General features: G+C 40.1%; 2 long non-coding RNA genes across 2 annotated transcripts in view; one reads left to right on the top strand and one right to left on the bottom strand.

The window, feature by feature from the left end:
* LOC308485552 overlaps window positions 1-27,755 on the top strand; it is a 190,600-nt gene that overhangs the window by 76,318 nt on the left and 86,527 nt on the right. The gene's annotated exons all lie outside the window — the stretch shown is intronic.
* Window positions 16,250-27,140, bottom strand: LOC308485548. The gene is made up of 2 exons (XR_013990600.1): window positions 27,062-27,140; window positions 16,250-16,402 (listed from the first exon to the last, which is right to left on the bottom strand). It is a non-coding gene; the product is annotated as an uncharacterized lncRNA (long non-coding RNA).

Raw genomic sequence — 27,755 nt, 5'->3', positions numbered from 1 at the left:
GGAGGAAGATAGGGAGAGAACCAGAAGAGGTGGAGACCCTACAACTTTTCTCCCAGCAGAGGAGCAACTGTGACAGCAGAGACGCCTTCTGAACCAAAGTAAGATACCTTTCAGTTTAGGTGCCAAGTAGTTGTACAGTTTTTTGCAAGAGAGCAGGATGGGGGGGAAACCAGAGCAACTTGGCAATGTCTCCATTACCTCATTGGCCATATCCCTGTGACCTGGCAGCTCTACCAAGTCTAGTAGGCAGCAGCTGCCACTGGGTGAAAACAGTATTTTTGAGAGGGTGGCAAGTTGCATTTCAGATTGCTACAGTCTAGCATTCCTGATCTTTGTAAGAGGCTCATCAAGAAATGAAATTTTGATAACGGTAGTATTTTCTGAGATATTATCCAGAGCCATTCAGTGATAACAAGAAGTTACCAGGAAATGCAAACAGAAGCTTATATTTCATTCTTCTATACATCCACATATCTTGCTTCCATTACCATTTGCCTTGGCAAAGTGAGATTTACTGTTGCGGGTACCTGCACGGACCTACAAGATAACATATAAAGAAAATCAGAAAAGGCTCAGGAAACACAGCAAAATAAATCCCAGTCTCACCACTTGCTCTACAACTAGCACAGAAGCTGCCAACACCCAGAGACTCATAGATTTGCAAAACAAATTTGTAGAAGTTTAGTCTACATTCCTAAGATAAAACTAATGAACACAATGATTCTAACACCCATAAAAATTCCAAGAGCTTGCCATTACCTAAGCATTAAGGCTTTGTTCACTTTGGTTTTCATTTAGTAGAGTTAAAAGATTCAGAAGGCTGTAATGACGTTCACTTAATTACGTAGCATGCAGATATGTCTCTTGTTCTTCTTGGAAGTAATTACAGGTGAAAGCAGCCAAAATTTCACTGGGAATGCAGCTTGCAGGGTGGATAGCCTTTTCTCTTTAGCTTGCAGGGAGAATAGCCTTGTCTCTTCATTCCCCCACTGCAGTGGAACTGAGATCCCGCCATGGCAAGTGCTAGGAGCCTTGTGGGAGGGGAGAAATCCCAAAGATTCCTAGCAGTGATCTCTCTTCTGACCCAGCCTTACATTATCTGCCCCCTGCGCAACGTGCAAAAGGTGAAGCGGGCCATGTCCATCTATTTCCTCTGATGGACCTGAAGTCTTGTCTCCTGCTTCCCCGCCCAGTGGTCTATAGAGATTATTTTTTATTTTATTCGTTCTTACATTTGTATTCCACCTTTTCTCCAAAAAGCTCAAGGAGGCTTACATATCTCGTTCTCGCCTCATTTTATTCTCACAACAAACCTATCAGGTAGGTTAGGCTGAGAAACAGTGAGCATCATGGCTAAGTGGGGATTTGAACTCAGCTCTCCCAGGCCCTAGTCCAACACTCTAACCACTACACTATACTGGCTCAGAGCCACACTGGAAACGTCTGCTGTCTGATTCAAACATAATTCTAAGACAAACTGTGCCTTAGTGTGAATGCACAAGCATGAGGGCTCCCAGAGAGGAGAATGCAGCTGCTATGCTCCTCCCTCAGTCCTTTGGCTTCTATTTGCCAAGCTACGGTTTGGCTTAGCATTTTCTCTGAACTCGGGCTAATGGTTTGTCTGGACGAGGTATTTTGTCTGGAGGAGACAATTATAAGCATTGTTGTTGTTGTTTAGTCGCTTAGTCGTGTCCAACTCTTTGTGACCCCATGGACCAGAGCACGCCAGGCACTCCTGTCTTCAATTATAAGCATACTATGTAAAATTGCTAGATACAATAGAACAGATTTAGCATAACCAAATCCTAAGTGAAATGCCATTACATTTTGCAAGCTGTAACATTAAACTAGAGTTCTTTTAGGGAGTTGCATGTTTCTGTGATGATTCTAAGATCTGGAAAGACTTTGCAAATCTAGAACCTTGAATTTTAGCTGTCACTCTGGCAGATGTGTTTCTCTGCTAAATGAAAGTTATGTGAAGACATATCTGTAAGCGTCCCCAATTTTAAAAGTTTCAAGATAGAAGATTGAAAGTCTTTGTGGGTCTGAATGCCTTGCTACCTTTGCTTTGTGTTTGAAAGCAGCAGTGTGTTTGTTTAAAGTATGTATGTATCATTTGTCGTGCCAGCATCACTAGGCATGCAAAATAACAGTATAAAATATTACAGTAAAAAAGCAATGTGCATTAAAACTAAAATCTAAATATAACAAGTAATCCAAATACATTGACACTCATAATAGCAGGTGTCAGGGAACTGCCATCGGAGCTAGAGGCGGAGGGAAGGCTCCAGAGGGATGGCGGAGAGGGTCCCAGTAGGGAGAGAGGCAGCCCGTCCGCGGGGGAAGGAAATCAGCGTAACACCAGTAGAGAAGGGGGGCAGATGGGGGAATCGGAGAGGAGGCTCCAAGACTCCTCGCCGGAGACCAGCGGAGAGAGTACGGGTACTCCGCTGCCCACACCCTCCCTGCGCGGAAGAGAGTAGGAGGGAGTAGGAGGAAGAGAGTACTCGCGCAGGGAGAGTAGGAGGAGACTTGGCGTCAAAGAACTTTTGTGCTGGAAGAAGTTCACGAAACGCCCACTGACGGATTCTGCCAGCGACTGAGACAGTCACGATGCTGGAGGCTGTTCAGTCAGAAAGGGTTAAACCAGGTAACCTCGCCAGCAGTGGCGGCAACTTACGCACGAGCAACCCCTAAATCCATTACAGCAGGGTTTCCCACAGACATCTGGTTGGACACCGTGATAACAGGATGCTGGACTAGCATGGACCATTGGCCTGATCCAGCAGATTATTTTTATGTTCTTATGAGGAACTAGCAAAGGCCTTCAGCATGTGCCAACACTATAATTGCATTGGTCTGCTACTTATTTGTTGGGGAGGCCATTCCAGACTATGGGTGCCACCACAGACAAGGCACTCTAGTTGTCGCTAGATGGACATATGCAGGTTGTAGCACAACCAGGCAGGCCTCTGAAGATGACCTGAGTGTTATGCCTGGTGACACAAGTTCAAGCACTCCAGCACAAAACAGAATTTCTTAACGCTAACACAAACTGGACAGGAAAACTAGTACATTGAAATCACTCAAACTGCTAAATGGTCTTTCCAATATATGGAAAAAGAATTATTGGGTTTTGTTGTGTATATTACAATAAAGCAACGTAAATTTTATTTTCATTGTGCTCAGCAACAAAAATTGAACTCAGTTTTCCAGTAGATGGAAAAATTGAAATACAGAAATGAAATGAAGATAGTCCCAGATTTTGAATAATGCCAGAGCTTGTCAATCATAAAAGCCATAGAAATCTCCAAAGTGACACAAAAGAACGGATCACAGAGATTGTCAAAGTTGCTCTTTCCCATTTATAATTGTCACGGAACCTTGTGCTTCTGTCTTCATTCTGTCTTCTGTTTTCTTTGTCTGGACCCGTAGCAGTAATGCAAATAAATTGTATTTACGTTATTACAGGAGTTAGCTAAGACAGAGAGTTAAAACAGAATTTGTTTATTCTGGTTTTGATTCTTCGACCAACCTTTGCGCTTAAGAATTTCTACGCAGTACTTCAGATAGGAATTGTTAGTTCAGGTGTCTCTTAAAGCTACAAGGGCTTTCAAATGCAGAAAACAAGAGAAAAGAATAATAAAATAAAGCCCTGAATAAAAAGGGAACATTGGAAAGGGATGAATATAAAAACCACAAGGAGTGGCTTGCTGACTCCGTGGTTGGTCACAGCTGTTGCTTGTAGAGCAGGGGCTACCAATTCTAGTCCTACTGCAGGAAAGTAACAGAAGAAGTAGATGAGCCAGCCAAAAGAGGGCAGGCGATTCCATGGGAGAAACTGGCATAGAGCTGGAAGAGAAACCCTGAAGAGCCACTGCTACTCAGCAAGGACATTACTGATCTAGATGGACCAGTTGTCTGACTCAGTATATGATAGCTTCCTATGTTGCTTGAGGTACAGGTCGCCTTAGTGGTGCAGAGTGCCTTCCATCAGCTTCTGCTAGTGACCCAGCTGTGCCCCTGTCTGGACAGTCTAATTTCTGTTGCCTATGCTCTAGTAACCTCTAGGTTAGATTACTACAACATGTTAAACATGGGGGCTGCCTCTGAAGACTGTTTGGAAACTTCAGCTGGTTCAGAATTCAGCAGCCAGGTTGTTCATCGGGGCAAGATGGTTTGAGGATATAACACCAGTCCTGGCCCAACTGCGGTGGCTGCCAATTAGTTTCCGGGCTCAATTCAAAGTGGTGGTTTTTAGCTATAACACCTTAAATGGCTCAGGACTGCAATACCTCAAGGGCAGCCTCTCCCTATATCAACTGGCCCGGACCATGCAATCATCATCTGAGGCCCTTCTTCATGTGCCTCCTCTACAAGAGGTCTGGAGGGTGGCAACATGAGAATGGGCCTTTTCTATGGTGGCTCCCCATTTGTGGAATGCTCTCTCCAGGGAGACTTGCCTGGCGCCTTCATTACATATCTTTAGGTGCCAGGCAAAAACGTTTCTCTTCTCCCAGGCCTTTGGCTAATTCATCTAATTCATTTCTTGATCCTAAGAATACAGTGGTACCTCAGGTTACATACGCTTCAGGTTACAGACTCCGCTAACCCAGAAATAGTACCTCGGGTTAAGAACTTTGCTTCAGGATGAGAACAGAAATCGTGCTCCGGCGGCGCAGCAGCAGCAGGAGGCCCCATTAGCTAAAGTGGTGCTTCAGATTAAGAACAGTTTCAGGTTAAGAACAGACCTCCGGAACGAATTAAGTACTTAACCCGAGGTGCCACTGTAATAGCATTTCTGCAAGCTTACCTAAATTCAGAGCACTGCAAATGTCTCTTTAGCAGTGATGGCAAGAAGAGTTGAGCTGCCACCGATTAAGAATTGCTTATGTAGCCTAAATATTAAATCAATTTCTGGCTCCGAGGCAGCCCAAGGCTGGAATTAATGTATCAAAAAGTGAAAGGGAAATCCCTGTACACAAAGGAACAAAAGGTTAATGGATTAAGAAAGTAGAAAAGCCAAGAAATAAGAGGGGCCTTTCCATTATGGAAAATGTTACTTATGAATGTGACAATAATATTGATACTATTATGATATTACTTGATTAAACACAAAGGTCTGTCCAGAAGAAAGGTTGATTCAGCAGATTAATTAATATGAATAACTTCAGGTTCCTGGAGGGCAAGCACTGATGGTTTAATTTTTGTTTCGATTCAGTGGATTCACTGATCCTGTTGGCTTTAAAAAAACAAAAAACAACAACTTGACAATGACATATCTATAGTCTTCAGCCTTTTTTTGTCTCCTCCATCATCTGGGTTCCTATGTATTATGACAACTTACAGATTCGCGAAACACCATAATAAGGCTTTAAAGTGGATGTTTGATGTGTTAGGAAAATTAGAGCTATATCGTATGATACATTTCCTACATGGATTCCAGTTTCCATTCAGAAGCAGCATGTACTCTGTGCAGCATAAGTTTGGAGAGACCTTAATTCAACGATAGAGCGCACGTGTATGTGCACGTTTTGCATACAGGTTCAGTCCCTGGTAGGGCTGTCTGAAACCCTGGAGAACTGATGCCAATCAGTGTAGATTGGGGTGACTAAACCTGTAGATTGGGGTAACTAAACCTGTTTTCCAGATATTTCTGGACTATAACTCTCATCCTCCCGCAGGGGCGGAGGGAAGTTGGTGTCCAACAACATCTGGGAGGAGGCAGAGTTTCCCCATCAATGGAATAGACACTCCTGAGCTGGATAGACCAAGAATTTCTGGGTTTCATATGTGATCTTATAAACATCATGATTTCAATAACTGCAAGAAAGTCTGAGTTGGTGATAGGTGCCCAAGTAATGATGCGTGCCACTTTATAAATTTATACAAAACAAAAGGTAGTGTAGAAATAAGCACTGTGGAGTAACTCTCCTATATATTGCAACAAGAAGAGCTAAGAACAACATTTATATACTAAATATTTGTATTAAACACACAAGTTTGTTTGTTTCAGTCAAAGTTTAGGCCTTAAGACCTGACGTGATAACTTTGAACAATGGCTTAATAGGAATGCAGTTCTTACAAGTGGAAAGACCAATCTGGTATTTTAAAGCAACTTTAAAATCTGCCCCCCTTATTTCGGAAAAGTTGTATATCAGTCTTCTCATTCTCAGTGATGCAACACTGATGCTTTGCATTATGGCTTACAAATCCAAACTTTCTACATGAAGCTTATGCACAGAAGCTCACAGCTAACATCATCCACACCAAACATTTAAAGCACTCTTACACCATCTCGACAGTCGTTACTTCCCCCAAAGAATCCTGGGAGCTGTAGTCTCTTAAGTGTGCCCACAAAGCTACAATTCCCAGCACCCTTAAGAAACTATGGTTCCCATGCTTCTTTGGAGGAAGCCATAACTTAAAATGATATAGGAATGCTTTAAATATACATTGTGGGGCTGGATCTAGACTCATCAAAGAAGTGTTTCAGTTTAAAGCGTAAATTTAAACAGGGAAAACGGGTAGAGAAAAACGGGACTCCACGTTGCCATCTGATGGCACAATGTTATATCACACATGCAGCTCATATAAATCGCTTTTTCTTTACCAGTCTAGCAGAGTCCTGGGTGTGACCTTAAGTGTTTACATCAGGCACTTCCTATGTAATGCATGCTATAATGTGCCAGCAATACTGTTACCACAAATCTGACACTTGCACTGGCAATATGCAGAAACAGTAAAAGATTTCAGAACACGCAAGGTTACTGACTTTAAGGTACCATCCTTGAGCAAAGGAACTCCAAAGGGGAATTCTGGCATGAAACTGCTAAATCACAACATATCAAAAAATGTTCTTTATTTTGAACTGAAGAGAGACCGTGCCTTCCTGTTCCACTACAGGGGTTAATACATTACTCTTGACATTGCAGAGTACAAATTATCTCCAATAGCTGCTGTTGAGGAGAGTCACACTGCTTATTCTGCATACGTTTAAGCTCTTAATTGTACAGGCAGTACTTTTCACATTTCATTGCCACTTTAACTCCCAAGTTCTACATACCGTATTTTTCGCTCTATAACATGCACCTGACCATAACACGCACCTAGTTTTTAGAGGAGGAAAATCCATAGGCATGCCACCCGTAGGCATTCCCTCCATAACACGCACAGACATTTCCCCTTACTTTCTAGGAGGAAAAAAGTGAGTGTTATGGTGCAAAAAATACGGTATCTGCTCCCACTGCCTAAGGATCACACTTTCTAATCATCTGATGAACTCTGATGAATCTTCTGTAACACACAACATTTGTCAGTTGTTGTTTTTCCTGCAACTGACTAACATGGCTACTCCTCTGGAACTTACATATAATTATACAGTTATATGAGTCAGTTGTTATTCCTTAATGCTGCTCTTGCTATTGTATGCCATATACAAAATAAATAGCAAAGAAGGGGATGAAGAAACAAAAGGCTGATTTTCACAGGTGTGTACACATGCATGGATACATTTGCCCAGTCATGCCTCCAGTCTGGTCAGTGACCAAAATGATTCGTTCAGTCAGTCATGCCTTACCCACTGCTGTAAAGACTGTGCAAAACACCCAAGTCCTGTAGAAAGCAGTAGGATAAGTCTTGAAAGGTCAGATAGGCCTAAAAGATTATGGAGATGGGAGAGGGCTGAGTATAGAAGTTTCACATATTGGCAACTAGAAACTGCAATCACATCTGTCCAGTTTCTAAGCCTTTAGCAGGAATGACCAGATTGTTCTCCCTGCTTGTAAATCATCTGCAGTGAAGAATCACCGTTATATATGTTCTTTCCTGCTTTGCTTTTTTAATAGCAGAGATAGAGAAAGGGAGGCTGGAAATGGGGAAATGGTACCCACCCTTTCTGGAATCTGGTGTCCAGTGTTCATGTTTAATGGTGCTTCATATTAAGTCTTTATTATGAGGATAGGAGCATCTGCCATTGTCCTGTTCCAAAGGCCGAATCAATATGCAGTGGCATTTTACTTTTGCCTGTACTACTATTTTTGCCCAGTAATAAACTGTGGCCCTTAATTCTAGAGTTGGGATGGTGGTGGTCTTCATCCTAATCATCCTACTAAGGTTTGATAATTTTAAAAAAGCACTGGCAAGGGGCCACCTACCAAAAGGCTGCAGCAGGCAATATAATAGCAGTGTAGCAGGAGGATGAGTCAGTGAACCTGGAATTTCTTCTTGGGTAGAAGCCAAATCTAGAGTTACAGTCTCACGTAGATGTCTGGAGTGAATCAGACATCTTATGTTGGAGGAGATTCTACATGGTACTCCCAGCCTTTTGTCTCAGGGCATCTGAGTAGCATCTTGGTATCATCACCACCATGAGGATAAATGGAAAATAATAAATAAGTAGAAACAGAATTGTGAAAGGCGGAGGAGACACATGTAGGCCAATTACTGCTGTCCAAAGGCATACCCTAGCACCAAGGTGAGGAACTTGTGGCCCACCAAGTGTTGCTGGGATGTTCCCATCTATCCTGGCCATCAGCCATGCTGCCCTGGGCTGATAGGAACTGGGAGCCCAATAGCATCCTTAGGGCTACAGGTCCCTTACCCCTACTCTAGGGGTAATGGCTCTGAAGCCAACCCAACTGTAAGATCAGTTAAGAAAGAAAAAGATTTATTAAATCAGTTTAGTAGATATACATAGAGAAATCTAGAGTATATCTACAAACAGCATTGTTATATATTGTGTCAGGCACAGGATGGGGTTGGGGACTGATTTGCAATACAGCCTTAACGTGTACCAGGTTGTAGCACCTTTATGGTTCTCTATAGCACCTCCTTCCCTAGCCTCAAAATCCTTCCTAAACAGGGCAGGAGATGATCTGCTGAGGAGCACTGCACTAAGTCATATTATTGATCCTGATACTATCAACCCTTGATTGGCAACAGCTCTCCAGAACATTAAGAGATATTTTGGGGGTCATTTTTATTTTGCCTGTTTCTGCTCAGTGGTCTCACCAGTTGATACGCTACTGTAATGTATCCGTACTGCAATGTCCAAAGGGAAAACACTTTCAGGCAGGAAACTTGATGGAGACACATATTCCAGCTGTACACACTGGTATCACAATTTCTGTAGCTTGATCCAACAAATTTCTACAGGTTATTTTTTAAAAGATACGTTTCAGCCTTTCCAACAACTTTTTGAAAAGCAAATAGGAGCTTTTCAAAAAGGCAATCCATTTCCAAAAACTGAGTAGTTGACCAAGAGGGAGGAAGTAATCCCTTCACATATACACTGCACATAAAATGAAGTAAACAGACCTCAGTGAACCAACATAATCCGCTTAAAAATGATATCCACAAGAACTGGAGTTTACTAATCTCTTATCCAGTAAAGTAGTTTCAGAGCTATACATGTCAAGCCTTTAAGAAAAATCACTAGCAGTGTCCATATACCTAAAACTCTCTCCTGCTATTTGAAGTTGATTTGCAACCCAGCTAGTTGCTTATATAGACACTTCTCTGCACGACTCAGGACTGTTCAGTTTCTTAAAGATGAGTGTGAAATCTGGAGAAATGCTGAGTTGCAAAGATTTTAGGATTTAGGATTTAGGATTTTATTCAGCATATTTCCCAACTCATTAAATTCTGGCCATAAGAGAACTAGAGAAGGCTATATAAACATATGGAAGATACAGAGTAGCCCTCTTCAGGCATTCAGAAAAAAGTGAGGAGTAGGTGCACAAAAAGCCCCCATCTCCAACATCTCGCTGCATTCCAGCTCCCATATCTGATGTTTACACACTGATAATAACTTCATGGATTGAGAATACCATGGTTAGGGTATCCTGTGTAATCAACTACTCTCTTCCAAGCTATCCTAATCGTGTTCAGCTAAACATGGTTAGCATCTCCTTATGACCTTTGTACTCTTCAAGGCATGAAAATCAGGAGAGGCATAGCTAACGCACATGTCCCAAGGCAGCTTCATAGTTTGAGCCCTCATGCAATCTTTTGAATCTCTGACTACTGAGTCAGAGTAATGGTCATTTCATTCAGTATTGGGCAGCACAACCTTAGCTTGATGCTACTTGACTAAGCCTTCAGACCGCCATTTTCGCCCCAAGGGATTCCATTCACTCCATGGCTCCCGAGACGTCTTCCTGCTTCACCAGTCAACCAAATATATAAAAGACAAATTTAGCCAGAATCCTGGGAGTGACAGTGAGAGCAAGCAGCTTTAAAAGCCTGACTCAATATACTACATGCCACCCTCTGTCTCATTAAATCCACTTCTGACGGATGGTATAACTTTTTCCTTTTTTCTGTGGCTGAAAGCATTTCTGTAGTGTGATTGCAGAGGACTGCATTGTGTGGATTTCTTCAAAGAATGTTCTCTTGCCTTGAAAGTTCAACAAATTACCTGTACTGCAAGCACAAAGTAGTTGCACAGAACATCTGTTATAAATAACACTATTATAAAATGCTTCTGCCTGAAGGCTTAATCGGGGTCCATGAATATTCAAGAAGAAAACTTACAAACTCTAGAGAGGAGGAGGAGGAAGAGGATGTGACAAGGTACATTACCAAGGCATTATATATAGGTGGAGAGTTTGCAAGGGAGAACCCTTGATATAGCAGGATATTATTTTGCTTCGGATGATTTTGCTCAGGGGGGTTGAGGCCAGAGGATTAATGGTTCTTAAATATAAAGTTATACCAGCATTTATCAGATTATATTATTCTTGACTTTAAGCCCTTTCCTTGATGCTTTGGAGATAAAGTGATGCTATTCTATATGAAAGAAATGGCTCTTATCATGGCTCAAATGAAATATGATATTTATCAGATCCAGCTTTGTGTAGTAACTCATCCCTTGAAGCACAAACTTGAGATTATACTCTCTTTCTGGATAAATATATTAGCTTAAAAGGATGAAAATGAATGCCAGAGTTTTTCAGCTTCATTACAGTAAACTGACCAAAGTGCTTAACATTTAAAATGGTGCTAGGGTTGAATCTTGCCTTGATGTTAAATGCTCTGCATTGGAACTCCTTATGCTCCTAAGGGGAATATTGTCGTTATATGAATAACAGTAATGGAAAGGATATTTGCACATGCACCGTGGAATTATTTTTTTCATTGTATTTTCAAGTATAAACACCACCGCCAAAGATCAATAATGTTGTTATTTTAAAAGTATCATTGATGTACGCACACAACACAATAACAAACATCATAAGCAAATAAGATTATTGCCCCAAAGATCTTAACATTATAAATTTCAGTAGATAACCAGACAACAGAGAGAGGGGGGAAAGACAGAAAGAAGGAAAAGTAACAGGAGAATGATATCCACAAACGAAGTTATATGTGCTTAAACTTAGTTCAAAAACTATTTTATTCTTAATAAACATTACAAACAACTAAGGTAAAGGTAAAGGTAATCATTTGAAAAAATAGATGTAACTAAGGCTCTAACTAAATTTCAGCTTTTTGTAAGTGTGTATTTTACTCTTCACAAAATGCTCATTTTAAGCCCAAACAGAAATGACAGTCCAAGTTAATATATTGTGAATATTCAGTGTGTGGCACATTGTGCACTTTAAAAACACCAGCTGCTGTAGCTGTACAGTGGTACCTTGGTTTAAGAACAGCCCTGTTTAAGAACGATTCAGTTTATGAGCTCCGCAAAACCGGAAATAGTGTCCCGGTTTGTGAACCTTACCTCTGTCTAAGAATGGAATCTGAACGGTGGAAGGCCACCGGCAGCGGGAGGCCTCATTAGGGAAAGCATACCTCGGTTTAAGAACGGTTTCGATTTAAGAATGGACTTCCAGAATGGATTAAGTTCGTAAACCGAGGTACCACTGTAGTTCATCATCCTGAGAACCCTCTGAGCTGGGTTGCAGTTTTAACATTTCACAGGTGTAGAGCTGAGAAACAGTTACCTGCTCCAGCCCACCCTACAAGGGAAACCTCTGAAATCCCACCCTCCATTTTCAAGTCAATCCACTGATGCGACAGAGTGCAATTTTGCTATTACAAAACTATATAACTGTTTAGCTGTTTTAACATATTATATGCATCACCTTGAGAAAAAAACATGGAAAGTGGTATAATGATGATGATGATGATGTAGTATTAGCAGAGTTCTAAAATTAAAAAATCAACAGCAGAGGCAGATGACATGGTTTTCCATCAAATATTTTGGACAATAACTCCCAATAAGCTCAGTCAATATTGATGATGGGAGCTGTAATCTACAACATCCAGAAAGTACCAAGTTGGCTACCCTTAATATATACAGTAATAAAATACAGTAGGCTCCAACCAAGCCATATAAAGGGACTGCAATAAAATTTGGTTTTAGTAGAGAACGCTGTAGTTCCACAAATGACCAGAGAGTGGCAGAATGACAACAAAAACAAGCACAAGCTGGTCAAGCATTTCCTTCTGCAACTAGACTCTCAGTCCTATTCTGTTTTTAGTTACAAAATGGAAACAATAAGAGGACATGAGATACTGCAAGTTAAACTAATTAAGATTAGATAGTATATGAGGATATTCCAGTGAAGTGAAAAGGAGAAAAACTAGAGTTGGCATTTCTAAATACAATATTTGATCTGATTTGCTTATCTTATTTAGTCCACACAGCCAATGCTGATTGTCTTATCTACCTAGAGGAAAAGATAACTTTAATGCAAATAATATTCCAGATAAGGATTTTTCGGTTTTATTTGTTTCACTCATTAGCCACATTTTAATACCTGTATATGAACCTACAGTGTCTAAAAGGTAAAGAGCAAGGTGATAATGTAAGAGTACACCCATTGCCTAAAAATCAATAAAGCACCTGAATGTGTAAACCATTTTTCTCTTTGACTTTCTGGCAGACTTTATTTAAAATCAAAGGGTGGTAGTCCTTCTCAGGGTAAAGGTAAAGGTAAAGGGACCCCTGGCCATTAGGTCTAGTCACGAAGAACTCTGGGGTTGCTGCGCTCATCTCACTTTACTGGCCGAGGGAACCGGCGTAGAGCTTCCAGGTCATGTGGCCAGCATGACTAAGCTGCTTATGGCAAACCAGAGCAGCGCATGGAAACACCTTCTCAGGGTAGTTGATGGATATAACATTAATTTCAAGGGTCTACTCAAAGTGGGACTAGTGTTGACCACAACCCAAATAATCAGTTTTTGTAAACCAATCCTCATGTTCCTTGAGCAATTTAGTGAGGAAGGAATTTGAACTTAATATTTATTAGGGACGCAGGTGGCGCTGTGGGTTAAACCACAGAGCCTAGGGCTTGCCAATCAGAAGGTCAGCAGTTCGAATCCCTGTGACGGGGTGAGCTCCCGTTGCTCAGTCCCAGCTCCTGCCAACCTAGCAGTTTGAAAGCACGTCAAAGTGCAAGTAGATAAATAGGTACCGCTCCAGTGGGAAGGTAAACGGTGTTTCCGTGCGCTGCTCTGGTTTCGCCAGAAGCGGCTTAGGCATGCTGGCCACATGACCCAGAAGCTGTACGTCGGCTCCCTCGGCCAGTAAAGCGAGATGAGCGCCACAACTCCAGAGTCGTCCACGACTGGACCTAACAGTCAGGGGTCCCTTTACCTTTACTATTTTATGTTATAGATCAGCACAATAACATTGTGGCAAATCCTGTTTTCCCATCTTTGCACATGCAATGCCACAGAGCGCAAGGAGTATTGCAATTTTTTCTCAATGAAATTGTTTATATATTAAACTGAAATCCAAGCCAGATTAAAGCATTTCCTGGAGTGTACCCATTCAAACAAAAACTAGGGGGTATGTTTATTTATCTATCATGCTGTTTTTGAATTCCTGCTTAGGAACAGAATTCCTATATCTATGAATGCAGTTTATCGAAGGAAAAATGCTCCAAAACTTGAGTAAATAAAATATACCAGGTACTCTAATTTAGCCATGCTGGATTGAATCTGTTCTAACAAACATACTTTCAGTAATTTTCTCTGGCAAAATATGTTAACTTGAACCAATAATTTTTAAATAATTTACTGATGACTCCTACTGCAATTCTGTGATGCCAGAAGTTTTTTTGTGACTCTGCCCATGGTCCCCAAAACGTGTCCTTTAAAAAAAAAAATAATTAAAAATCAGCCACGCCTACTTTTAAACCTCAGCCATGCCCCGTTTGATATGCAGCCCCCAGTGGGTTGACCATGGATCAATATGACCTGAAAAAGGCAAGCCACCTCCATTCATGAGCCTCAGAACTCCCCGTATTTGATCACTGAAATAATTTCCTCATTTCTCAGCGCTAGAAAATAGTGCTCCAAAGGATTGGTATGATTCTGCTTGTTCAATTATATAGGAATTTAAGCACCAGGTGTGGAGAGCTGTTTTATTCCCTAAGGTATCCACTTTAGTTTTATTGTAATTAACGTTCAGCAGATTCTCCTTGCAAAAAGAACTTAAGGCTACTTCTAAGCAGTAGATGGAGGCTTAGTGAAGGAAAAGGGTTGCATGTTGTTTGCATAAAGCAGTGAAGAGAGCTTTCTTTTCCCTTTGACAGATGGAATGAATTTCTCATACCTGGTCTTTGAGGCATAATTGTTTATAAAGAAGTTACATGGGAATGGATGAAGTACACATCCATGTTTCCATATTACTATATACTGGTTAGGGATACAGTGTTGTGTATAAGCAATACTGGAAGGTGCAGATCTAACCTTCAAGCTATTACTATTGTAAAGAGTTAACACTAACAACAAAAAAAGTGATGATCCAGACAGGTTATTTGAATGGCATTGAAAGCACCACAAAAGCAATGAACTAGGAAGCCTTTCACACAGACACATATTTATGCAAAAAATAGGCAAACAACATAATTATTGTGACGTAGCTGGATCTGAAACTATCCTCCTCCATGGCAAAAAATATATATTGGCAGACCATTTCTCAAGATGCAAAACTAGATAGTTTTCATAGTTGGCCTCCATGTTAAGTACAAATGTCTATAATTTGAGGAGTTGACGCTGTGCTCCTACTTGTAGATGATAACTATTATGCGGCAGACAACAGAATTGGGTGATAAAATCAAAATTGTTCCTCATAATCATAGCCCATCCTTTAAGGTGTTCTTAAATAGCTCGTCTCTGCCATCATTTTCCAAAGACTTGCTATTAGAAAATTGGGCGATCAGTGCCACAGGTTCTGGGGCTATGGTAAAAAAGGTAAAGGTAAAGGATCCCTGGGTGGTTAAGTGACTATGGGGTTGCGGTGCTCATCTCGCTTTCAGGCCAAGGGAGCCAGCATTTGTCCAGTTTCCGGGTCATGTGGCCGGCCGCTACTGGCGCACGGAGGTGACATGTGCCAGAGTGCACGGAAACGCCGTTTAGCTTCCCGCCGCAGCGATACCTATTTATCTACTTGCACTGGCATGCTTTCAAACTGCTAGGTTGGCAGGAGCTGGGACAGAGCAATGGGAGCTCACTCTCTCACAGGGATTCGGACTGCTGACCTTCCAATCAGCAAGCCCAACAGGCTCAGTGGTTTAAACCACAGCACCACCCGTGTCCCTACACTAGGGCTATGACAACAGGCCAGAGGTCATAGACATAAGATTGCTATTAAACCCCTGAGAGACCTATGGTAACTTGGAGAACACAAAGATGGTGAAGAAATGCTGTTTCCAAACACAATCTCATTGGGCTATATCCAGTTGTGTTAGTCCTTGAGCATAGTAGGTTCCTACTCTCACTTCCTTCCTTCTCGCATTCCTTCAAATCTGTTTCAAATGGTTACGGGATTCTCTGGAGCAGATTTGAGTGGGAGGAGAAGAGCAGTCCGCTTGTACAACATAGGGTCACCCATTACTTAGTATCCTTAGTCCTTTCTTTACAATCTCTGCTAACTAATTTACAAAAGTTGGCAGACTTCTTACTCTGAATTGCAATTTCTAAGCAGAACCAAATATGTCTCTAGTCAGTGAACTTTTTGGCTTTCAAGACAGATTTATAGCCCCCCTTTTTTCCAACTACAACAGATTTAATTAATGATGAATAATTATCTTTTGAAAATTCTCCTTGCAGGGTTGACCTTTCCTTAGCAGCCTTACATCTCGATTGAACCATAATACTCTATTACCTCTTGCTGTAGAAGAAATACTAAGTACCATGAGAATAGAGTTTATGATGTCATCTATCTGTTGGCAAAAATATTTAATACTGGACGTAAGATCCTTCAGGGATCCATAAAAATGCAGAAAAGTGGTTTAAGCAGAGTGTGGTTTTATTTGAACAGCTTTAGTAACCATTTTGGTATCAACAAGTGCTTAGAGGGGTGGGGAACTTAATAGCCTCTGTTCCTTGGCTGCTCTTTTCTTCCTTGGTGTGCCACACCCCCACTCTTCCTGGTAGCTCCTGGCTGAAATAAAATGACAGTAAATGGTCACTTGTCCTGAGACCTGTGTTTCAAGAAAAACAGCTGGATTTCCCTGGTGCAGAAGCATCTTAATGAAGTAATTACTTCCTTAATTAGAAATACTAAACAGAAATTTTCAACTCACTTGATATCTGATTTGCACCACGCCATTTGCAGCAATGTATTATTAATGTGCTTGTACTACTGTTGTTAACAGAGTAACTCTAATGCAAAGTAAAAAATTGTATTATACAAGAGCATATATTGCATGCCAAATATAAATAAAAATTGGTCTTATGATGTTACAATAGTAAAAAACAGAAAGTTGTCTTGCAAACTCAGTTTGGCTGCCGTTGTTTGCTACTGTGCGATTGTATAATTGAAATCAAATGATGCAGTTACTTGCCATAAACAAACGTCATGTATCCAATTGATTTTGTCCTGTACAAAATGTGACTGCACCAAAATTAAAACAACTTGTAAAATGGAATGTCCAGTGGTGGGAAAGGAGACCGATCCTGTTTTGTTTAAATATCAATGGTAATGATCTCTACAGCATGTCTACATTAATGACATTAATTACAACGATCCAGAATGCAAGTCAGCTAATGCGCTCAACATTAAACCACATTTCTGTTGACCTTGAGTTTTCATCTCTTTGACCTTATGTGAAATTACACTAGCAGTGGCTTATGCGTTGCTCTAATTGTTCCTTTACTTTAACATTCGCCTTTACTTTTCTCGCTTTGCCCTAGAGTTGTTTAGCAAAATGGTAAAATAAACTTTTCTTTCAACTTTTCTTGGTGGTAGAACATGCCATTACCAAGTAGCCCTTAGCACCATCATGATCATATTTAACTGTTTCATCTGGACACTCTAACAGAGTTTATATTGTTAATACTAACTACATTTACATTCTGGGGTTCCTCCAAGGAACTCAAAGCAGCGTACATGGTTCTCTGCTGCCACTCTGTTCTATTGACATACCTTTAATAATAAATACTTCAAATAAATATCAATACAGAAAAAGTCATATGTCAGTTCTGAGCTGTAGTTAGTGCAAACAAGTGATTTGTTGGTGAAAACATCAGAAGATCGCTGTTACAATATTTGTCTACATTTTTTTCTGCTTGTCTTTGAGGATAGCAAAAGTTTCCATTAACGTTTCATTGATTAAAGTACAGCATAGTTTACAATTCACAAATCAATAAAAACCACAAATCAATTTTAAAAAATACTGAATTACAGTTAACCCCTCTTATCAATATAGCAGCAGACAAAATCCATACAGATGATAAGGGCCTTACCTGCAGATCTCAAGGTGTGGCCCAACACCTTTATAAGGTAGTATCAATACCTTAAACAAGGGGCAGTTGTGTATAGGTAGCCAGGGCAGATTTTGAACAATTGGTGTTCTATTGGTCCAATTTCCTGTGCTGCTCAGTACTCTGACAGATGCATTTTGCACGAGTTCTTGTATGTTAGTTGCAAATAAAGTACATATTTAACCCAAATGAAACTTCTATTGTTGAGAATATTGAATTTCATAATATTTGTAAGTAATATCCCCCCCCAAAAAAGGAAAAGCAATTTTCATTATACTTTACACCACTTGTTTGTAGCTCTTGAACCAGCAGTACTTCCCAAGTTCACTGATGATTCTTGTGATATACTGAATATGAGCTAATTTGTTAAAGCACCAGCTATCATGGATTTCAGTTCACTTCAGCAGATTCATTAAATGGTAGCCAGAGATCAAATATATACATACATGGCCTTGTGGGTTATAGCCTGAACAGTTAGATCAAAGGGATTTTTAAAATAAAAAAATACAGATTGTAATAATTATATTAAAGCTAAAATGTATGTAAAATAATTACCATCAACAAAGAAGTGATGATAAGCAAGCATCCTGGCATTTGTCAGCTAATTAACAACTATAGTTAGCTAAAAACTCATTATCTTGATTAGGCGGGAAATGAGCTAAGCCCTACTACATTCAATTGGGCTTACTCCTGTGTAAATATGTACAGAATTGAGCTATGAATAGCAGCGCATAACAGAGCTCTGTGGCAGTTAATGTTTGCTCATGTCTGTAGTTCATGACTACAATCATGTATACAAAGCTGATCTGTAAGGGATAAATTCTCAGCAATAAGCCTTTTGTAACTGCAAGAGATGCTTGCTTTTATTTTAATAGTTCACATCTGCCAGAGCTAGTGAGTAAAATATTCAGGTCCATCAACATGAACTCAAGCTGATTATTTGTGGTGGTGTTGGGGAGAGCCTAAAGGACAACAAACCTGGCTCATTTTAGAAACAAGTGTTAAATTTTAAGACTTTATAAGTAATGCCCAGTCCTAGTGCCTCTGTTAATTAAAACCTCTACATTCCCAATATACTTTCCTCTGTACTTAGTCACTTTAATTTATTATAATTTGTTTCTTCCTCTCATATCCTAATGAAATGCCATATTTCTAAAATGGAGAAGTGGATTACATAAATAGGCTGTTTTTAGAATTAATGAAACCTCCTCAGTGTGTTAATTAATCCAAAGTTTTAACAAGGGATGTATTCAGAATGATTAACCTGCCAAGGTATTGAAATTGTTCTCTCCAAGCCCAGTACAATCAGGTAAGGTGGGTAATAATAGGCGACAGGCAAGTCTCAGGAGTGGCACCTAGTCCTCAGAATTCCCTTCCCCAAGGTAACTCGGGTAACACTTTTCTTTTCAGTGCCAGATGAAGACCTTTTTATTTGCCCAGGTATTTTATGCCTCTGTTTTAAAACTGGTCTTATTTTCTCTGGTGCACTTTTATATCTCTGTCTTTGTACCTGATTTGAGTATATTTTTAGGTGCATGTTTGAATTTCAAAGTAAATTGTATAGTTTTTCTGTTTGTGTGGATTTTTTGTTTGTTTTTTGCTGCATAAATTCTCTGAATACCTTAATATAGCACAAACCAGCTCACCTTATATCAGTATTTTACAGCAGAGGGTGTGTGTGTGTGAGAGAGAGAGAGAGATAGAGAATTAATAAATCTCATTAATTTCAATGGTGCTTACTTTCAAGTCAGTAATGATTATGTACTGTGACCATGCTGCGAGATCCTGCAAAACAGAGCATGCTGCATCAGTGAGGATCGCTTCCTAGCTAAAAATCAGTGTAACAAAAATCCGAAGTAAGTGTGCATAGAACAGGGCTGCAAGCCTCTTGATAGCACTTAATCATGCACACTATCTCTGCAATGTGTCCACCACATCTTATATTGCTTCAGACTACAGATATGTTACATTATATATAAAATGCCAAATACAAATTGCACTAATTATCTAGAAATCTGCCTAAATATTACAGAAGTATGCTAAATTTAGAAGACTACTGTAATAAAAATACTGCATTTTCATTTCCTACCCCATGTGGACGTTATTTTAGGATACTTCCTGTAGCCATAGACATGGGAATTGGGTGTCAAAAGATTTACTGGAGAGAGAAAGAGAGAAAATAGTTTTACACATTTGCTTGGAAAAGTCAAAAGAACTGAGAAAAACAAAAACAAAATTTAGATAAACACAAGCTGTCTGCTATCTAGTCTGTAAGCCACAAGTAGCCATTTTTGGGTGGCTGTTCGTATTGCAGAATTTTAACAGTAAGATTTGCCAGTGCTCTAGTTTATTGAACAAGTATGCACAAATTCTAAGAGTGGAAACTTGGATAATCCAAAGGTGGCATGAATGAAGTAGGTATGGCAAAGTGAAGAGAGGACAGGGCTCTTGTACCTTTAATAGTTGTGTAGAAAAGGAATTTCAACAGGTGTGGCTTTGCCATGCAAGCTATACCTGTTGGAAACCTCTCTTTATCTGGCTAGTTAAATAAGGTTGTATTTATTTTATGTACTTATTTATGATGTTATACTGCAACAGTTGTCCCAAAGCGGTTTCCCAAACAATAAAATAATATCTGTACTACAATCAGTGGTTTTCTTCGAGAAAAAAGGTGCTGGCGGTACTGACCATGAAATTGTTACAGTAAGTGTCATATTTTTAATTTTTTTGTAGATACCGGTAATGATTTATTAGTTTTCGATTACATTCTAATAATAGCCTCATTATAACAAGGCCAATCTATAATACAATTATTAATACCAATCGTTCAAATACCAAATTATATAATTTAATTAAATTGCCTCCCCCACGTGCTAAATTTGCTGGCTTTCTGATTTTCTTTATTTCTGCGTTCCAAAATCTTAGTAGTTGCAATTACATTCCAGTCATAACAATAATTCCCTATACAGCAGCTGCAATGTTAATAACTTCTATTCATGTTGACACATTAAATGATTTATAAAACCTTTTGCAAAAGAGCTTTCCCCCTTTTTACACACACAGTTCCATTTGATGTTATAACCCATATTGTTAATGCAATTTCTTCCATCCTTACTTGTACAAGTATAATTTGAACTAACTTTCAGGGGAGGGTTGCCAAATCATAAATGTAGAGAGGAAAACTTTAAATAAACAAACCGTAGGCTCCCCGCCCATCTTTTGCACCATATGAAGTCTTATCTCAAATACAAACCTTAAGTCCTTGCTGTTGGTTTGTTCCAGTTTGTGATCTCATCTCTTCTAGCACGCACCTGTACTTTAGTCCAATTAAGCTCTAATCAACAGGAAAACCTCTGCTTCTTAATGGCGGCATAGGAGGGCTTTTGCCAGGCAAAGGGCTTTTGCACTCAGCACCTCCCTGGCCCCTGCATTCCATGCTGGAGCAAGAGCCAGGTAACGAGATGGCCTGTGAGTGAAGCAGCCCTGGGGGGAATTTGCAAGAATGATTTACCCTCTATCATCCTTGTTTTTGCATCTCCTACGCTCTCCCACTGTCGTGGGGGCTGCTTCCATGAAGGCAGACTGGAACCAGAAGCCAGTAAGTGCCACACTTTTAACCAGTACTTTTCTTCTAGAAAAAAGGCGCTGGTGTACCCTTCAGTACCCCCAGAAAAAAAGCACTGCTTGAGAGGAAGATGATGATGTCTTCATTTGGTGATGACAGAGCATCACTGATGTGCTCATCCATGCTTCCAGGAGGAAGTTGGGGTCTCATAATGAATGAGAAGGTTGTATTTGACATCCCCACACACTGAGCAACACTGTCCCCTCTACTTTAGGAAGAAGCACATAAGGGTTTATATGTTCCAATAAGATATAGGCAATCGGTGCAAATTCAACACAAGTAGTGTGAGGCCTCATAGCACCCAAAAACCAGCTAATTCTTGAGTGGCAGCATTCTGCACCAGTTTCTCGTTCATCTTCAACAGTAGCCCTGTGTAGAGCTTAACACAATAGTCAAGGTGGGACATCACCAGAGCATGCAGGATTGTGACTAGGCTATCTTGGTCCAGAACTACCATAGCTGATGAACCAGCTGGAGTTCAAAGCAGACACTCAATACCATGAATAGCACTTGTGCCTCCAGTGATAAAGATGGACCTACGAGCACATTCAGACCACTTACCTGCTCATTCAGGGTCAGTGTGACGCCATTCAGAATAAGGCTGAGCACCCAATCGATGTACATAAGAACCATATGTATGTGAAGTTGAATGCAGTCAATGGGAGTTTTTAAGACTAAAAAAAGGTTTTGGTGTGTGTGTGAGCAGGCTCTAAAGGTAAAGGTACCCCTGACCGTTAGGTCTAGTTGCAGACGACTCTGGGGTTGCGTGCTAATCTCACTCTATAGGCCAAGGGAGCTGGCGTTTGTCCACAAACAGCTTCCGGGTCATGTGGCCAGAGCAGCGCATAGAAACGCCGTTTACCTTCCCACTGGAGTGGTACCTATTTATCTACTTGCCTTTTTGACATGTTTTTGAACTGCTAGGTTGGCAGGAGCTGGGACCGAACAACGGGAGCACTATTGTGCCCTTAAAACAATCATCAGGCAGAAAGCCAATTACATAGCACATTATTTAGCACATAGCCAGAGCTTGGTTGAGAGCAGTGAAGGCATAGAATAAATAATTATCGACAGATTTAAATACTTTGCTTAGAGAAAACAAGTACAAAAATATGGGATCTCCACTCCCTAGTGTGCCCTTGCTAGTTATAAATTGGCAAAATATATAACACTTTACTTTTTATTCTCATGCCATGTTCTTTACTCTTTTCATTCAACACCCCCAAAAGCAGTGAGAGTTAATATTATCATGGTCAGTCATCGTCATATAAGATGCTAGTTGTGCCCACTGCTGGAATCAGCAATTTGATTGTGTATTGTTGGAATCTCAAGATTTTGAAAACAACCCACAGCCATTTTAATTTAAGAAAGCAAATATACACAAAGCACATGGAATCTGGTGACTGGCACAGAACCAGGTACATTGTGTAACTGATTCCTCAGAGGCGAGCTTCTTTTTCTTTCTTTCTTTTAAAATTGCTATTTAGTTTTATTCTCAATTGTGGATCAAGAGCCTGTAACTTAACCAAAGTTCCTCCTATTTCAGTTCAATTGATGATCACTTCAAGGGCAAACAATACATTATACACAGATATGTGTAACAAAATCCCTCAGTTCTATTTTCTTCCAAAATGAGACCCACACTTGAAAAGTTGCAAGCTGAAACACAGAAGCAGCACGTCTTGTTGGTTCTTAGTCCTTTTCCTCGCAGCCAAAAATAACCCCCTCTAGCACTTTTTCACACAACAAGGAAAAAGATACCAATATCTATGTTGTATGTCGCTAGCAGAGAGGGGCATGAGCTTTAAAGAAACAGTGCACAACTACAGTATATTTGAGAAACTAGAAGCAGAGTTAACTGGAATAAATGAGTAATTCTTAGGCTGCAAACTACTAAACACACTTACCTAGGACTATGTCCTAGCAAACTTAACAGGGATTACTTTTGAATAGACATATATAGGAAGACGCTGTTACTCAAAACAACAAAAAATGCATGAATAACTCTTTATGTCACAGATGATCTCAGGTCTGAGTCATACAATTGTGAATATTTTTTTAGTGTAGTGTACACCCATCTTAAAATAGGGCTGTAATCCAAACGGGGGAAAATCTGTCCAAGGACAACAGAACAGGCATAAAAAGTGAAATGTTTAGGTGGATCATAGTTTGCCATGTCGTGGGAAATCTTTCTTAAATGAGTTGATCCAGGATATGTGAGCTGACATCTTGACAGCTATTTGTGCATTCAGAAGAGACTGTTTATGACCTCGGAATCCCTCAAAAGAAGTAAATTGTAGAGCCTCCTGCATAATAATAATGATGATGATGATGATGAAAATGTATATTCAAAGCGATAGGTTTGCTGTATGAAAATATTAAAAATAAAGGAAAATATGTATACCTTACTATTGTCTTAATAGTTGTAGAGAAAGAACATTATTATTTATTATAATTTACAGAATGCCTAATATGCGCTAGATACTACACAGAAATAATAATAATTATAAACCCACAAGACCCTGCCTGCAAGCTTAGAATCTAAACATCATGAGGGAAGTTAGAGAGAAAGGAGAACCTTTGAACAAATTGGGAGAAAGTGAAAGAAGGATAGTAGGAACAAAAATACAATAATTAACTTCAGAATAAGAAACAGAAAATCGAAACAACGCATTAAGATGGAAAATACAAGAGAGGATATGTCACCTGAATATTCCATCCACAAGATAACTAAAGAACAAAGACAAGGAACAGAGTAAGGGTGTGTCAGTTTACCAAAAAGATTAGTGTTAGATGAATGTAGGTCCTGGGAAGAATAGAGGAATATAAATAAGAAGGGAGCAATATTATGAAGAGAAGTTCAAAACTTACTGCAAAAACAGCAGAGAAATCCAGTAAAGGGAAAAATATAGATACATAAAAGTGAAGAAACAAACACTAAATGAACAGAAGAGTTAAAAACTGAGATAATGTTTTACGCTGAGCGACAGATCAATTTTCAGAATGTTCTAGAGAAAGAATGGGGATAAAACTTTGTCCAAAGCAGAAATATGAGCCAAAGAGAAGGATAAAAGATAACACCTAAACACTTGTTGAGAAGATTAGAGGGTAATATTCCCAACTGAATGAGAAAAAGAAGCAAGCAGCAAAGATTTTAGGAGGAATGGCTAACTGTGGTCCTCCAGATGTTGTTGAACTACTGTACATCTCCGACTCTGGACTGTGCTGAGGGAAAGTTGGAGTCCAACAACATATGGAAGACCGCAGATGAGTCACCCTGATTTAGGGAGAAACACAATACATCCACAGCGCATTTCTATACATGTTTACTCAAAAGAAAGTCCCAATAAGTTCACTAGGGCTTCCTCCCAGGAAATGGTGTATAGGATTGCAACATTAGGCTTGCATATATTAAGGTTTTTAAAATGTTTCTGTTCAGTTTTTACAAAAGTAAGCATCAAAACTGTGCTAATACAGTGGTACCTCGGGTTACATACGCTTCAGGTTACATACGCTTCAGGTTACAGACTCCACTAACTCAGAAATAGTACCTCGGGTTAAGAACTTTGCTTCAGGATGAGAACAGAAATCGTGCTCTGGCAGCGCGGCAGCAGCAGGAGGCCCACTTAGCTAAAGTGGTGCTTCAGGTTACAACAGTTTCAGGTTAAGAACGGACCTCCGGAACAAATTAAGTACTTAACCCAAGGTACCACTGTATATCAATAGACATTTGTAACAAAAATAATAATACAGTTCTCATCCCTCTCACCCACTGAGGGAGAAGAAAGTATAATTTTACATGTATAGATGGAGTATGCCAATTTGATGGATTGCCAGGCAGGAAAGTAATAAAAGAAGTGCAATAGTTGGAGTCTTGAGTTGCATTTAGAGCTCTCATAGATTTTGTAAGTTTCTCCATTAATGCCACTGTCCATATCTTTTGTCTCCATAAGGCAAGTTGCAAGTTTGCTGATTCCACCCCACCCCCCCCCAGTTTTGTGCCACCTGTAGCCCGACTGCCACAAGTAGGAATGCAACTTCTGTTGCTCTCTGTGGAAAACATATTAGATATTAAGTTTGAGATAACGATCCAACATCCAGGCAGATATAGATTAGACATATTGGTAAAAACAGCAGGAGAAGAGGAAATGGGGGCGGGAAGGGTGAAAAGCTAGATATTGACAGTAGGATACTGAGAGTCAAAAAAAGAAACCAAATTGCCAAGAGGAAGTGTACAAAGAGTAAAAGGGAAATAAGCCCAATAACTGAAACGCTGAGAAAAGAAAAAAAGAGCCATTGACAGAACTGTAAAAGAACGATTTGTTAAGTAGATTAATCCAAAACAGTACATAAGATATCCTTTATGACACCTTTGCCTGTGTCACGTTTCTTCTGGATTCAGTTCCCCACCCTGCCTAGTTGTTTCCCTTTAACCTTCAGTGTCTACAAACACAGGAATTTTCTAATTGCAGTCAAAACTAGTCATTATATCATTCCTAGTTCTGGCTGACATCATGGGCATAGCCAGGACTTTTGTTGGGGCGGCAGAACCTATGTGATTGGTCAGTTAAGTATTTCTATTGTTTTACTTGATGGGGAGTAGCTGCTCCCCCTGCCCCCACTTGGCCACACCCATGGCTGACATTGCAACACGTCCTTTTTAAAGCATGGACAATAGAAATCGTGTTAGCATAATGCCCTCTAATTGGCTTCAAAAGCATGTCCCTGAGACACTGATTGGTCCATGTTACCAGGAAGTTTTCTAACTATAGAAGATTCTCCAGTCTCAAAAATTCAGATGAAGACGACAGAGAAGGTTTTAGGTTAGCCCAACAGGTGTGGTTGCACATGGGGCATCATGCTGCAGGGGCAGCAAAACAATGGTGTAAAACGGAGTGCGAGAGGCAGGGGATGAATTTTAGCACAGGGTGCTGCTGCAATTTGAGAGCCCAAAGTCCGCCATTGAAGATGGAGCTTGCTAATATAGGGTAACTACTTTCCTTGCTCCATTTATCAAAGAGCAACAGCAACCATTAATCACTGGATTACTGCAATGCGCTCTACATGGGACTACCTTTGAAGGTGATGTGGAAACTACAACTAATCCATAATGTGGCAGCTAGACTGGTGACTGGGAGTGGCCCCCGAGACCACATAACACCAGTCTTGAAAGACCTACATTGGCTCCCAGTATGTTTCCGGACACAATTCAAAGTGTTGGTGCTGACCTTTAAAGCCCTAAATGGCCTTGGCCCAGTATACCTGAAGGAGCGTCTCCATCCCCATCATTCTGCCTGGACACTGAGGTCCAACGCCGAGGGCCTTCTATAGGTTCCCTCACTGTGAGAAGCGAAGTTACAGAGAACCAGGCAAAGGGCCTTCTTCGTAATGGCGCCCGCCCTGTGGAATGCCCTCCCACCAGATGTCAAAGAAATAAACAACTATCTGACTTTTAGAAGACACCTGAAGGCAGCCCTGTTTAGGGAAGCTTTTAATATTTGATGAATTATTGTATTTTAATATTTTGCTGGAAGCTGCCCAGAATGGCTGGGGAACCGAGCCAGATGGCGGGGAATGAATGAATGAATGAATGAATGAATGAATGAATAAATAATGTTAGGCAACTATGTCTTGTCTCTTTTACCTCATCCTGGCACAAAGAAAATTTGTTTTTAACCAAATTAGAAGTTATAATCCTATGCACTTACTTACTATGGGACTTATTTCTGAGGAAATATTCACAGGATTCTGCTTCTTCTTTTCTTGTGCATTTGAATGCCAAGTGACCCTGATTTTCTAAAAAATAAGCTTATTTTTACATTTTACTTCATTAAACCTTCTAGGCAAATCCATGCTCAAATACTTTCAGCAGCTGAGACACCCTGAAATGTCTATGATTACGAACATCATCATTATTATGTATTAGATTTCTTGCCTGTCCTTCACCATAATGTCCCAGGGCAGGTTACAGCAAGGGAGCAATTGCTATTCAGTATTGGGTGACCTGAACATTTTTGGGTGACCTGCACATTTTCACTATACAGTGGTACCTTGGTTTTCGAACGTAATCTGTTCCAGAAGACCGTTCGAGTTCCGAAACATTCAAAAACGGAAAACTCAATACGGAAGCCGTGTGGCATGTTTGACTTCCGAGGTGTGTTTGAAAACCAAACCATTTACCTCCGGTTTACGTCGTTCGAAAACCGAAACATTAGTCAATGGAGACGTTCAAAAACCAAGATACCACTGCATTAGGGGCTTGATAGTTTAGAAAAAAGGCAAATAAGGAGGGGAATGATAATTGTTTATAAGTTCATGAATGGCATGAAGATACTGGGTAGGATAGAAAGAGGCTTCTCTCTCACAAAACTAGACACATAAAGTGGTAGGAGGCCCGGTGGTGTCC

Source organism: Podarcis pityusensis (assembly GCF_964106645.2).
Source record: "Podarcis pityusensis genome assembly, chromosome: 9".
Classification (NCBI taxonomy): Eukaryota; Metazoa; Chordata; class Lepidosauria; order Squamata; family Lacertidae; genus Podarcis; species Podarcis pityusensis.
This window is presented reverse-complemented; position numbering and strand designations above follow the sequence as displayed.